The following is a 12847-nucleotide window of genomic DNA, read 5'->3' as shown; positions in this document are numbered from 1 at the left end:
TCCAAACTAAGATTTATATTCTAAAAGTGCAATTTACAATAAGGACGAACCAATACTAGCAGAAACCTCAATGTGTGTATCCAGTGCGAGCGTCAACCCGTATAAATGCATTCAACCAATCTTTTGTCGAGCCTTTAGGGGCGAGCCACCTGAACAACACGAGACACAGTGGTAAAGGTTAAAGCTGTACCAGACACACGTCTCACTCTAGTAAAGTGTAAACAAAGCAGCGACCATGGAGAAGTCCTCTTTAAATACCCTGCCTCTGAATAATGTATATGATTTAATGGTTCCAGTACAATTAAAAACTCAACGGCACTTCACAAAAAGGAGCAAAACTGAACAACTTTCACTCTAAAGCAGTTCAGTAATGCCCACTGAACAAACATAGCTGCGGAAGAAGTCTGAACCATATAGTGTGGTCAGGCTGAAAGTGCCAGACAGGAGCATCTCCCTCCCCTGCAGTGATTGTTGCTCCACTGTTACACCTCCATTACAATACTACTCAACAAACCTCCTCCACACGCCTCGCCACGCTCAACTACACACCCATAACGAACTGTAAGTGCAAAACAAAACGTGAATATTCCCATTATTGATCTCCGGGGAGTGCTGACAATCGTGGCCATAGAAACATGATCCGGAGTGTATTGATTCCCCCTTTGACGCCGGCCCGTCGCCAGATGACTCGCCTCTGCTCGGGGATTTAACTCCACCCCCGCCCCTAGGTCCTCCCTACACCCCCGTCATCCAGTGTTGGTGGCCTTTAAACAACTCAGGGCATTGCTCTTTATGTAAATAATATAATTCAAGGTTTGCGACTGAACCACCCTTCTACTTTAGCTTCACTAAAAGCTAATTATTTAATAACACCACAAGATTTCACATAATCTGTTTAGATATGACCCATTATTGTACTACTAAAGCAATTCATCTTATGTAAAGAAGTCTAAGACACACAATGTCTCACTAAATGAGTCACTGCTAAACATTTCCACAACAAAACAACTAATATCAGACCTCAAAATAGCATGGAAATAGTGATGTGAAACACTACCGGTATGAATACTAACAAGAGCACCGTCACTGATATATGTATAACAACGAAAAGGTTGTGACAATAGTTCGTTTTCTTCGAAAAATGACTTGTTAAAATCATTAAAATACCAAAACTAAACTATAGGGTAAGCCAAAACAACACAGGTAAAACAGGCGAAAGGTGATGAATACGTGAACCATTTCCTGGGAAATACTTCTGCCACCAGTCTGGGTAAAACAGGATAAGATACTGACGAGGGAATTCATCAGCAAGACCCAGCAGCAGAGACCTGGGTTAAGCCAAGCTATTTATAGTCCTCAAACTCAGCCACTTTCCGGCAGATGAGGTTACACCACTCTAGCGCCTGCCCAACCATCTTCACTGAAACACACTCGCCCGATACCCACAACCGGAGATGAGAATAAAAGAAATCTCTCGCCCCGTCTTTTGCTGACGGGTTTTGCTATACGCTTAGATTATAACGGCAATAACTATTAGGGTTCCAACACACCTGACAACTATTTTACACCGCATACCGTAAGGTATATTAAATTTGGCCCAGATCAAGACCATCAGACCAAATCCACGTTTCTTGATAAGGATCGTCATGACTTGTCAGTCCAGTTCCACCCATCTCTCTCTCACACACACATTCAGGTCAAGATCCTCGAAACTGTTTAAACACGATGATGGGCTCAACTAGGGGGTCCTCTGGTCGTGAGTAGAACCACCCACTCGACTACCCACAGCTGGAGCGACTCTTGTCCCTCAACACAGTCATAAGGAACGGTCGCACGTCTACAATACCTCTGCCGCCTTGATAGCTACGTGCAGGACGGACACCCTCATAGGCCTACTGGATAAATAATTACGACGGGGTCACACATTAGGTTATACCACAGAATAGGCCTCGTCTCACCTCTCAGTCACCAAGGTGGAAAGCCTTTGTCTTGCCGGAGCTATAGAGGAAGTGGCCTGTACTGTTTATCAGAGGCTAGAGGAGGTAAGGGATCAAAGTCGTTTCTCACGGAACTAAAGAGGGGGAGGTGGGAGTGGCATGTAGTCGTCTCGTTCAAGAGATTGCAGTTGGGGAAGGATCGTGGTGTGTATTTGGTTCTTACTGGGGCTAGTAAATGAAGGGAAGGGCTGTTATGTTGAAATAATTCATCAGGACAATGAAGAAAAAATAGGTTGTGGCGTGTAGTGCACTCATAAGCCTCAGGAGTATAGAAGGGAAGGTGACGCCTCACACTGGCTCATGTTCTCTTAAAAGTTACTGGATAAATGAAGAGATTGTAGTTTACAGTTATCAGAGGGTATATAGAAGGTGGTGGTAGTGACGTAAGTCATCACACAAGGCCGACAGACAGCAAAAGGCCGTGTCTCAGTCAGTAGAGCAGGAGAGTCGTGGTCACTGGTCGTCTCCAGCAGTAACAATGATAGGATGGTCATAACCAATAATCGTACACGGACATAGGCGTGAGGAGGGCCATAGCCTGTGATAAGTCCGCAGAGGGAAGTTACGAGACCCTCGTAACCAAGAGTCGTCTCCCTCAGTAATTATGGAAAGGTAAACTGTAATAACACTCACCGGCCACATCCACTACCCGAGGATCGTATAATCCACAATCCTGAGGTAAGCCGGTCGTACAGGCCAGAGTTCCTGGTTGAACACATCCACCATAAAGCTGGATTGCCTTCGCCTTGAAATACGATTTGGCTCACTTAAATCCATTTCCCCAAGTCCTGGGAATTGCACTGTGCACATTACCGAGATAGACAAACTTATTGATACCGTCATGGACAATAGAATACCAGACTATCATAAAATAGGTTATCGCACTGCAGTTTTTGTTCGTCAAGGGCATTATGTTCCATGTGTTCCATGGTTAATGCTTGTACAAATACCAAATATAAAGTCATCAGTATCTCCATAAAAAAAAATCAATATATTCAAGGTATCAGGAACACGCCTACATATCAAACAGCAGCTGTGTTTGTCATCAGCTTTGTATATACAGGTACAAGTTTATCAATCAACTTTTTCTCACGATGTGATAATAATCGAGGCTTCTGAAACAGGCATAACAACGTAATAACATTTACTAGGACGTGAATGGGGCGGAGGGTGAGTAAAAGGGGCGTGGTACCCAGCCAGTGGCCTGGAGGACGGGCAGTAACCTACTCCCATCACCACACAACACAACAGCCGCCACAGTAAATGTATAAAATCCAGTTAACCGCAAGACAGGGAAACGTTACACAGAGCCACTTCACCTTCAACAATGGGGACGGCCACGATGCAACGTGACCCTTCCACGGATTGCTCTTCAAATTTCCATTGCGACTTCTACAAGGCTTTTAAGACAGTAAAAGAGGCTTTAAATCCAAGCCTCTTTATTGTACTTAATAAGTGTGTATGAATACATTATCTACTTGGAGTGGAATACAATTATGGGTTGACTAAGTGTACATGAAAGAATTTTAGAATATAATTGTAATAACTATGGTTTCGGACATTTAAATCTCGAGTGAGAAAGATCGTCATCTCCAGGTGTAGTGTTGTGTTCTCATGCCAAGTGGGCGGATGTGTGGTGAGGTTGTGTAGTAACGATTTCTGCCGAGGTATCAGCCAACGGCCGCGATGAGTCAGTGTACGACAGGTAAAGGCGGGAGGGAGGGGGAGAAAGAGGATGGGGGAAGGGGGACAGGTAAGTCTGCTAGGTGTATAGGCGTATCCCCGTCACGTAATCACCCTCCCTGGCTGCCTTCAACTATAGACCGTGTTAACAAGTACAATACTGTCATACATCTCCCTATGACTGTATTTTAGTTAATTATCAAAAGCTCCAGCACTAGATTAACTACTGGGAAATAATAGTTAATGGGAACCTGTACCGCCATGCTCCAGTGTGGTGGTAAACATGCGACCTTCGCCTCCCACCACGTTGCTGCCATGGATGTGAATGAGCAGCAGCAAGCCAACCTGTGCAGTAGACGATATCGACATCCCTCAAAACAACGCTGAAAACAAACACAGATGATGACAACACCACGACGTCGCAAATTCAAAAAATCCTTCAAGTCGTGAGTGTTCCAGCCCGGACCTTCACTTCCAACGGACGCCGTGCAGAGAGCTTCCAGCAAGACAACTCTCACAAAAAACTCACTAAAATCGACACTTGAAACGCATATTCACCTTGAACTGTATAGATCCTTAATGTTTACTCCTGGTTTCCTCTTGATCTACGAAGCACTCGCACTGTTACATGTCGAAAAAATTGCTTGACTAGAGAAATAATGAGGGATACGGACGGTATGCACCCCAACTACACTGGCAAAAGGGCTACTGAGCTCCACCCATTTGTCCGGCAGGTCGATGCTGGCGCCGGGCGGGGTTAGTGAACTTATCGTACCGTAGAGAACATGAATTGTTTTTTACTATTTATATTTTACATCATTTGTAATTTAATTAACAAAAACGTGAACCTCTTATTATTTCTAGAATACTACGAATCCGCTTATTAATATCCTCCTTTGCGTACGGACTAGTAAATTTAAACGTCAAAACAACGCTGCATAAAACCGCTGCCAGCCCAACGAATATATTTGCAATTACATCATTTTCTAGCGTTTGAAGATAAAACTAATTTGTAGATCCCAATCTGACTATACTAATAATTTTAAAACGCTAAATCACCTTACTAATCCTTCCATTATCCTGGAAATACACAAAACATTGTATATATCCTGCAGCTGGCACGACTGCGCGAACACCACATGCGAGCAGGCAGACACTCAGACGTCAGGGAAAGAAAGGTACTACATATTGTATTTTATTTACAAGTTTTTCTCTCGAGCACTAATAAAGTAATCCTGCCCCCAAGAGAGAACCGATTTATTACAATGAAACACAAAAGTATTACTGATAACCTACACTGTACTATTCAAAACCTGTTAGTTCGTCCGTCCAGTGTAAATATACAGTATACGCATTGTGAAATCATATGATACAATACATTAAGATATATTAATAGATACCCATATATACAACAATTAGCAGATAGGCCAAGAAAATCTGTCTGGCAGACCCGTAGGTAAGTAGATACAGTGAGGTGGTAGGGTGAAGGGGTGGGTGGCGTTCACAAAGGCCGGACCAGCCCCACTGGCCACCCCGCCAAGGTTATGTCTGTTACTACCCTCACCCGGAGTTATTCCACGCTACCAATAACATCATGTTTTACTCTTAAACACCAAGAAAATGCTCGATTGATTAAACTTAAGAAAACTATCAAATACCATAAAGATAAAATATAATTTTAACCTACTGTACAGTATATCCGGACTTTGCACCGAAGGAAATTTTAAACCTACTTATTTACGAAGCTTAATACGAAATCTGAGTAATGTTCTAACAATAACATTCAGAGAATTACATTTCGTGCTTTCTTGCTTGCTTGCTTGTTTCCTTCCTAAGCCGCGCGCATTCTTTACTGGGGCTCGTCCACTAACCGCTGCGTCAAGATGGCTTCAAGATTTCCCCCATATTTGGCAGTTAAGTACAGGGCACAATAAGAGCATCATGTACAGCAAGCCATAACTAGGTCGGCTTGTAGCTAGCAACCTCCACTGTTTTCCAGATATGACGCATCCAGTTAATCCAGAGGTCACCAACTATTTATACTAATGGTTATCCGATTATATTCCCCTTTTATCCTTCCGTTATCCTAAGCCAGGGTTCACTGGGTCCGTACGATAGCTATTTCTTGTCATTCATGAAAGAATGAACGTAATTGATTGGTTTGGGTAAAAACAAAGCCAGCATCAGGATTATAATGATGGATCACCTGAAATCTCCATCCCAGCTTATTTCACCTGAAGATTAAACCAACCTAACACCAACACTATTAGATTAGATTAAGTTAGGTTAGGTTAGCATTAGGGTAGTTAATCTTTACGTGAAATAATCTGAGGTGGAGATTCTTCAGATAATTTATTCGGAGATAAAAATATTAAGAAAAAAAATTGCTCCATTAGTCTGTCTACTAACTGATGCTAAGTGAATATATTTTATTATGGTAAAGTCTCGGTATAATTATAATGTTTGGAATTATATACAGTATTTACACTTCAGCTGAACTCATTAGATGGGTGCCTATAATTTTAATGCCTTGGTACACTGCTCCTCATCATGCCCCATTGTGTGACCTCCAAGTGCCCGAGAAAAAAAAATGCCCAGTTGTATCTCCGTTTGTCAGTGTTATTGTCATTGTTTACTAGTCCATGCGATATCTCGAGCACTTTTTTGAACTACGAACCAGAAATTTGGACACAATAACGACGGGGCATTTACTTTTTTTTCATACTGCTTGTATTTTTGTTCAAATCATGGTCGGAGGGGTGCGGGGGTGAGCATTGAACCTACTACTACTACTACTGCTGCTAATACTACTATTACTTAATTTTGTTATGTTTGCATTTCAGGTTGTAGCTGGTTCAAGTCAACTTAGACCAATACACAACTTTGCGACGGCTGTAATAACCCAGGTGTTGACGGATCATTATCATCATCAATTATCACCCATCTTCAATCATCATCCCTCATCATTATCATCAATCCTCGTCATCATCAACCCTATCATCATTAGATTGTCAATTAGTTGTTATAATTTATAAATCTTCGGTTGAATGTGTGTGTATGTAGAGTGAGTGTTGACTGTGTGGAGTTAGTGAGGGGAGGAGAGATAGTGACCACCATCACGAACACACAACACAGCAATATAACACAAAAAAGGAACAGCACAGCACAACTCGGTACCCCCACGCTGTACTATTCGTCACGAAGGGATTACACAGACCCGCCATGGATAATCTACGCTCCAGGGGATTTACCAACCTTGGCGACCTTCCATAATATACACCTATACACTGTTTCTACACCCTGTCTTTACACATACACACCCTCTCCTATGCTGCTTCCTAAGCCTACACCATCCTCCTCCTACACCCCAGACCCTCCTCCTACACACCCACTTTTTTGTGGGTGACTGCTTTTATAATTAATTGCTTTTATAGTCACCTAATTACTTGAAGACACGATAAGTGGCAATTATTGAATACTAAATGACTCGTGATGAAATACAGTGCGTTCCCATCTGTAAGACCAGAGTAGGACGGCTGTCTCTAAGGGGCGAGAGCCGGCGAGTTGTGGCAACACTTCGGTCATCAATTTAGAGGTCAGTCAATTGACCTCTGCCTTGCTCTGAGTAAGGAAAACACCGACTCTCCCTCTACACCTCGACACGGTCACACCCTCCTCTACACTCCTAAACCCTCTCTCTACACACCCACACTCTCCCTCTACACCCATACACGGCCACACACTCTCCTCTGCACTCGTAAACCCTGCTACTTCCTACACCTGCACCACCCTCCTAACTTCCACCCGTGATCGTTCTTGCTCCGCAATATCTTGACCCCTTCGTTTTTTTTAACCTCTCCAAACTTCCTGACTGTTGCCTAAACATGTCAAGTCTTCGAAGCACCAAGTTAAAAGTTTTATCGATTTTTATTCCTAAGAGAGTTTACATTCTTTTATCACCATCACTTTTCCTCACAGCCACAAGACACTGTTAGCGCCTGTGTTTGTGATCATCTCAAGAGTCGCAGTCGCTGTATAGTTAAAACTCATTAGTTTCTCATCAGGAAGTTCTTTTTCTATCACCTGAAGATTAGTCCCCTTCAAACTTTTTCCACGTGAAAATTATACATTCTAACTCGTCGCCGCCAGCATCTAACTCCTGGCATACACAATTAGCGGATCACCAAAGAATCTCAACCCCAGCTTATTTCACCTAAAGGTTAACCACCCTAACGCTAACCTCATCTTCCTTTACCTCACCTAATCTTACTCAAACTAACCTAACCTAGTCTCACCTCATTCCCCCTAAATAGCGTTAGGGAGATAAAGTCGTTGATTAGTCGTGAGGTGAAACAAACGGGAGGAGATTCTTTAGGTGATCTCTTCTGGTATCTTATGGACACCTGAAGAAGGGACACTCTCATTCGAAGACAGCGGCTCCCCATTAGGGGTAAATTACCCCTTGACATTCTCCGTGGGTAACGACAGCCCAAGAGATATAGCCATATTTTTCTTGCTTCTTGATTCCACACACAACCCACTAGTCATTCGTGTGTCAGACACGTCCTCAACACGGCAGAGTTAGTATCTCTTGCCTCAGTCTCCCACGGCGGAACCGCGTCTGCTTCACGTACTGAACACACCAAAAATAGTGTAAATAAACAGTTGATAAACCTATGTCAGGGTAATGGGTACAGGTATTGTTATCGGACTTGTTTTGGGTTAATGGCTAAAATTAATTGGTAAACATTGTACTAGGACAATTACTGTATATCACCATCTTGAGTCTTGTATGGTACAGGTATTGTGATGAGAGGAAGGAGATAGGAGAGAAAAGGAAAGGAAGGGGATAGGAGAGAAGGGATGGAGGTATATCTATTTCTTCCTATCCTCTTCTCTTGTCCCGTCTAACACTAATATAAAGTGTCACAATGTTATATAATCTATAGCAGTCACCATGTATAATCTCATAAGTCAGTGTTGCATAATCTCCTCTATAGTAACAAAGTCCAATAACCTCCTATATACAGTGTCCATATAATCCCATATAACAGTCATATAACCTACTATAACATTACGTCCCTCTATAATCATCCCCTAGTATACAGTATAGCTTTGTGAACATATAATTCCAGTTAAATCCACAAGAAAGAAATTTTTCCGCTAATTAAGAGGATTTCCGCAAAAAAAAAAAACTTCCTGGTGGTATTTTCGTATTTTTTCTTAATTCGTCAACATTTGGGCAGAAAAATTACCCAGGATATCAGACCACCAGCAGCCCTCTGACGTGACCTGTATTCCCGCTGCTGCTGGCCTGGGTGATAATGCTCGGCACACAAAGAAATGGTTTAATGTTTCTTAGTTATGATTTTTACGAGTTATAATAAAGCTTTTTTTTATATAAATAGTTGGGATGATATTGTTATTGGAATGTGTGTGTGTGTTGTGTGTGTGTGTGTTTATAGTCCAGTTTTTAAGTACAAATATCACAAATGTTTTAAAATCCACCCCACCAACTGTTATCCAAAAATTCATATGAAAGATATTTGAATTTAAACTGCAATAATCTGGTCGACTCACAAACCAAAAAAAAAAAACGTCTAGTTAAAACTGGAATGGTTGAATACATACATATTCTCGCGTAAAAAAAAATCTCTAATATTTTTACACGCAAAATTGAATCATTTCAGAATATCGCCAATACCAAAACATATCACAGGATAAAAAAATTTCGATTCCATGAAATAATCGGGAAAAAGTGGGATAATTTTCAGCGGCGGTTAGGGGAAGCGACTGAGGCGGAGGGAGGGTGACGCTAGGTTTGTGGTGCTCCAGAATGCTTGGATAAAAACTGTATTACGCTTTGGATTGGATATTAAAAAGGTGGTGTTATGAGTGCAGTGTTTTGTTTTATTACACGACAATACCCATAACTCTTTATTCACTTGTTTACATTATGATGAACTTGTACCTATCTGAGGTTGTCTGAGAGTGAAGTATAGTGAAAGAACTCTCTTGAAAATTTTTGATGATTAGTGTACTGTATGTTGTTGAAGCACAGTAAACACACAGACACAGCCTATGTTATGGGGAGTCGAACCCTGGGCCAGTACTGTATACTGTAGATAGTCTGCCAAAAGTATGATAACCACACCGTCACAGTAAAACCTCAGTACATACATACATGATACACAAAATTACATACATACATACATACACAGCAAACCGAAAGGACATACACGGACACATACGAGTAAATCTCTTTGTGTTCGTGATTTTTTTTTTGCTGTGGTTGAAGCAGAGTGTGTGTGTGTGTGTGTGTGTGTGTGTGTGTTTCCCGCTACTATTCTGTGTAATCGTCGTCAGGAAATGAATTTTTACAACAGAATTTTAACTACGACTGTTTTCCCAGAGAAGCTCTTCCGCTGCACCGCCTATCAAAATCTATTCTTGGCTGATATTCAGGATAATAACCCAAATTACCGTTAGTGAGGGGCTGCAGCATGACACGTTACTACCGCCCAGGCACCCATTATTAGCTGCGTTAGTCACTTTTACGAACGCCTTTCCAGACGCACTGACTCATCCACTGACTGACTGACTCATAGCGAGGTTGTATTTGAGGGTCAAGCTCTAAGGCTGTTTTAAGGGGTCAAGCTCTAAGGCTGTTTTAAAGGGTCAAGCTCTTACGCTGTTTTAAAGGACCAAGCTCTCTGACTGTCTTAAAAAGGTTAAGCTCCGAGGGTGAATACACACTAGTTCTAGAGATTTAGGAACGCCCCCAGCCGTTCACTCAAGCCACGACACAAAAGACTGACGATTAAATGGTGTTGAAATTTGCGGAGTTCGTAACTAGACATGTTCTCTCATCCCAGATACATCTAGGAGTCAAGAGTACTGGCGAAGACCTCATGGTTCAGTTGTCTCTCAATCGTAATGAATGAGAGAGAGAGAGAGAGAGAGAGAGAGAGAGAGAGAGAGAGAGAGAGAGAGATATTATTGTGGACACTCACCAGGGCCAAGAAGTAAACATTGCCATCTTTTTATTCACAACTCGTAAGTATAGTCAAGACTTCATTAAAAAAAAATCAGTTTCCAAGTTGATGTATGACACTTCCACGTTCAACTTTTGTAATAAACACAAAAATAAAATAAGCTGAATTTCCTTATACGTAAACAAGTCGTCATCTGATGATTTTAAACGTGAAGGAAATCCAACCTTTTTTATTTTTTCAGTGAATTTCTTGCGGTCAGTGATACAACCTTCCCATGGTCGTCACACAGTCGTCTCGGCCAGGAAAATATTTGGTTTAGTGTGGTGTGGTGAGGTGAGAGCCGCCCCACCTGGTGTTATTGCGTCGTGGTAGACTGTGATAGAGCCTCAGCCGGGTTTATCTCCCCAGCCAGTACAGCCAACACGGGCATATACCTTGCTTACGACTAGTTGGGGTGGAGGGTTAGAGCTACTTCCCACCAATATTAACACACGAGTTGTCTACCACTGACTAAAACAAATGTTATACAGTACACACACACACGATTTTCTTCTCTAAGAATAATTATTACCACTACTACAACTCCTGGTTCAGATGAGGGGAATTTTGTTTCAAGACGAGGTACATTGTCTGTTTCAGCGACTCGTTTCAAATACTGTAAAAACAAGTAAAAAAGAATTCACATAAAGACATTTTAAGCCATGATGAAGTGTAACAGTAACTACCGACATATTGATGTGGATGAAAACTGTAAATGTTTACCAAATATATGACCACACAAGTTTCTAGGAAGGGCAGCATTTGCCGCCAACAGTGTGGGGAGGTGGTGTGGTGGGAGGTGGTGTAGGGGGGAGGGAGGTGTGGCGGTGAGGTGGTGTAGGGGGGAGGGAGGTGTGGGGGGAGGTGGTGTGGGGGAGGGGGGAGGTGGGTGTGGGGGAGGTGGTGGGGGAGGTGGTGTGGGGAGGGAGGTGGTGTGGGAGGGAGGTGGGTGGGGGGAGGAAGGTGGTGTGGAGGGAGGAAGGCAGGGGAGGGGAGGAAGGCGGTGTGGAGGGGAGGAAGAGGGAGGAAGGCGGTGGAGGGGGAGGGGGGTGGAGGGGAGGAAGGCGGTGTGGAGGGGAGGAAGGGGATGAAGGAGGGAGGAGGGGAGGAAGGCGGTGTGGAGGGGAGGAAGGCGGTGTGGAGGGGAGGAAGGTGGTGTGGAGGGGAGGAAGGCGGTGTGGAGGGGAGGAAGGCGGTGTGGAGGGGAGGAAGGTGGTGTGGAGGGGAGGAAGGCGGTGTGGAGGGGAGGAAGGCGGTGTGGAAGGGAAGAAAGGTGGTGTGGAGAGGAGACAGGTGGAGGACAGTGCCAGGATAAACACAGTTAAAGCCCATGACGTGTGGTGGTCGTGCTGCCTACACTGTGCGGTGCAACACACAATAAAAATTCAAAAGAAATCTTGAGAAAATCCTAAACAATATTAACAGTAATAATAAAAGACCTTGAAAGAACCCAGGAAAAACGAAATCTAATTCCAAATCTATTTCCGGAGAACCCTGGCTCACAAAAGACTAAGTTGGGGGTGTTAGCGCCCGACATTTCATTACTGGAAAAACGCACCAGGAAAAGTCTGGTGTTTTTCCGTCAGAAATAGCCCAGATAGTCCTTTTAATGATGAACTTTTTACCTGCTGCGAATTCTAATGTTACACCAGGTACTTGTAGTACTGCAACTGTCTCACTCCTTTTATTCTTACAACAATATTATTAAAACATAAGTGTTACCTCCATAATTACTTTCTCTACTACGGCAATACATACATAATACAATATATATATATATATATATATATATATATATATATATATATATATATATATCAGATTCTTTCATTCTTTACTTTTGGGTTTTATTTGGCTGAAGTGAACTGATGATAATGCCCCGAGATTTTCAGAATAGGGTTTTTTAAAGGCTGAAACGCGTAACAAGGATTAAATGAATACATTTCTTAAGACGGCGAGTCTCTTACAGAGCCAAGGAGTTGCACAATTATATATAATATTACGAATAGAGTTCCTGAAGGTCAGGTGTTGCTCCACACCCTGAACATGTGACCTCCCCCAAGAGCTCTCAGAACACAGCTCACCACGTTTCCTGGTTCCATCTTCACCCCATAAGTACCCTGGGACAGGTTA

At 42.7% G+C, this 12847-nt stretch overlaps 1 protein-coding gene across 3 annotated transcripts in view; it reads right to left on the bottom strand.

The window, feature by feature from the left end:
- Window positions 1–4396, bottom strand: part of LOC121879559 (neuroglian-like) — a 172507-nt gene extending 168111 nt beyond the window's left edge. For all 3 annotated transcript variants that reach the window (XM_042386208.1, XM_042386209.1, XM_042386207.1), the window contains exon 1: window positions 4239–4396. The gene's annotated coding sequence lies outside the window, so the exon portion shown is untranslated. The remainder of the gene's footprint in view (window positions 1–4238) is intronic.
- Window positions 4397–12847: the final 8451 nt, after the last annotated feature.

This window comes from Homarus americanus, unplaced genomic scaffold, assembly GCF_018991925.1.
Source record: "Homarus americanus isolate GMGI-L3 unplaced genomic scaffold, GMGI_Hamer_2.0 scaffold9741, whole genome shotgun sequence".
NCBI lineage: Eukaryota > Metazoa > Arthropoda > Malacostraca > Decapoda > Nephropidae > Homarus > Homarus americanus.
The sequence above is the reverse complement of the archived record's forward strand: the minus strand, read 5'-3'. Positions and strand labels throughout refer to the sequence as shown.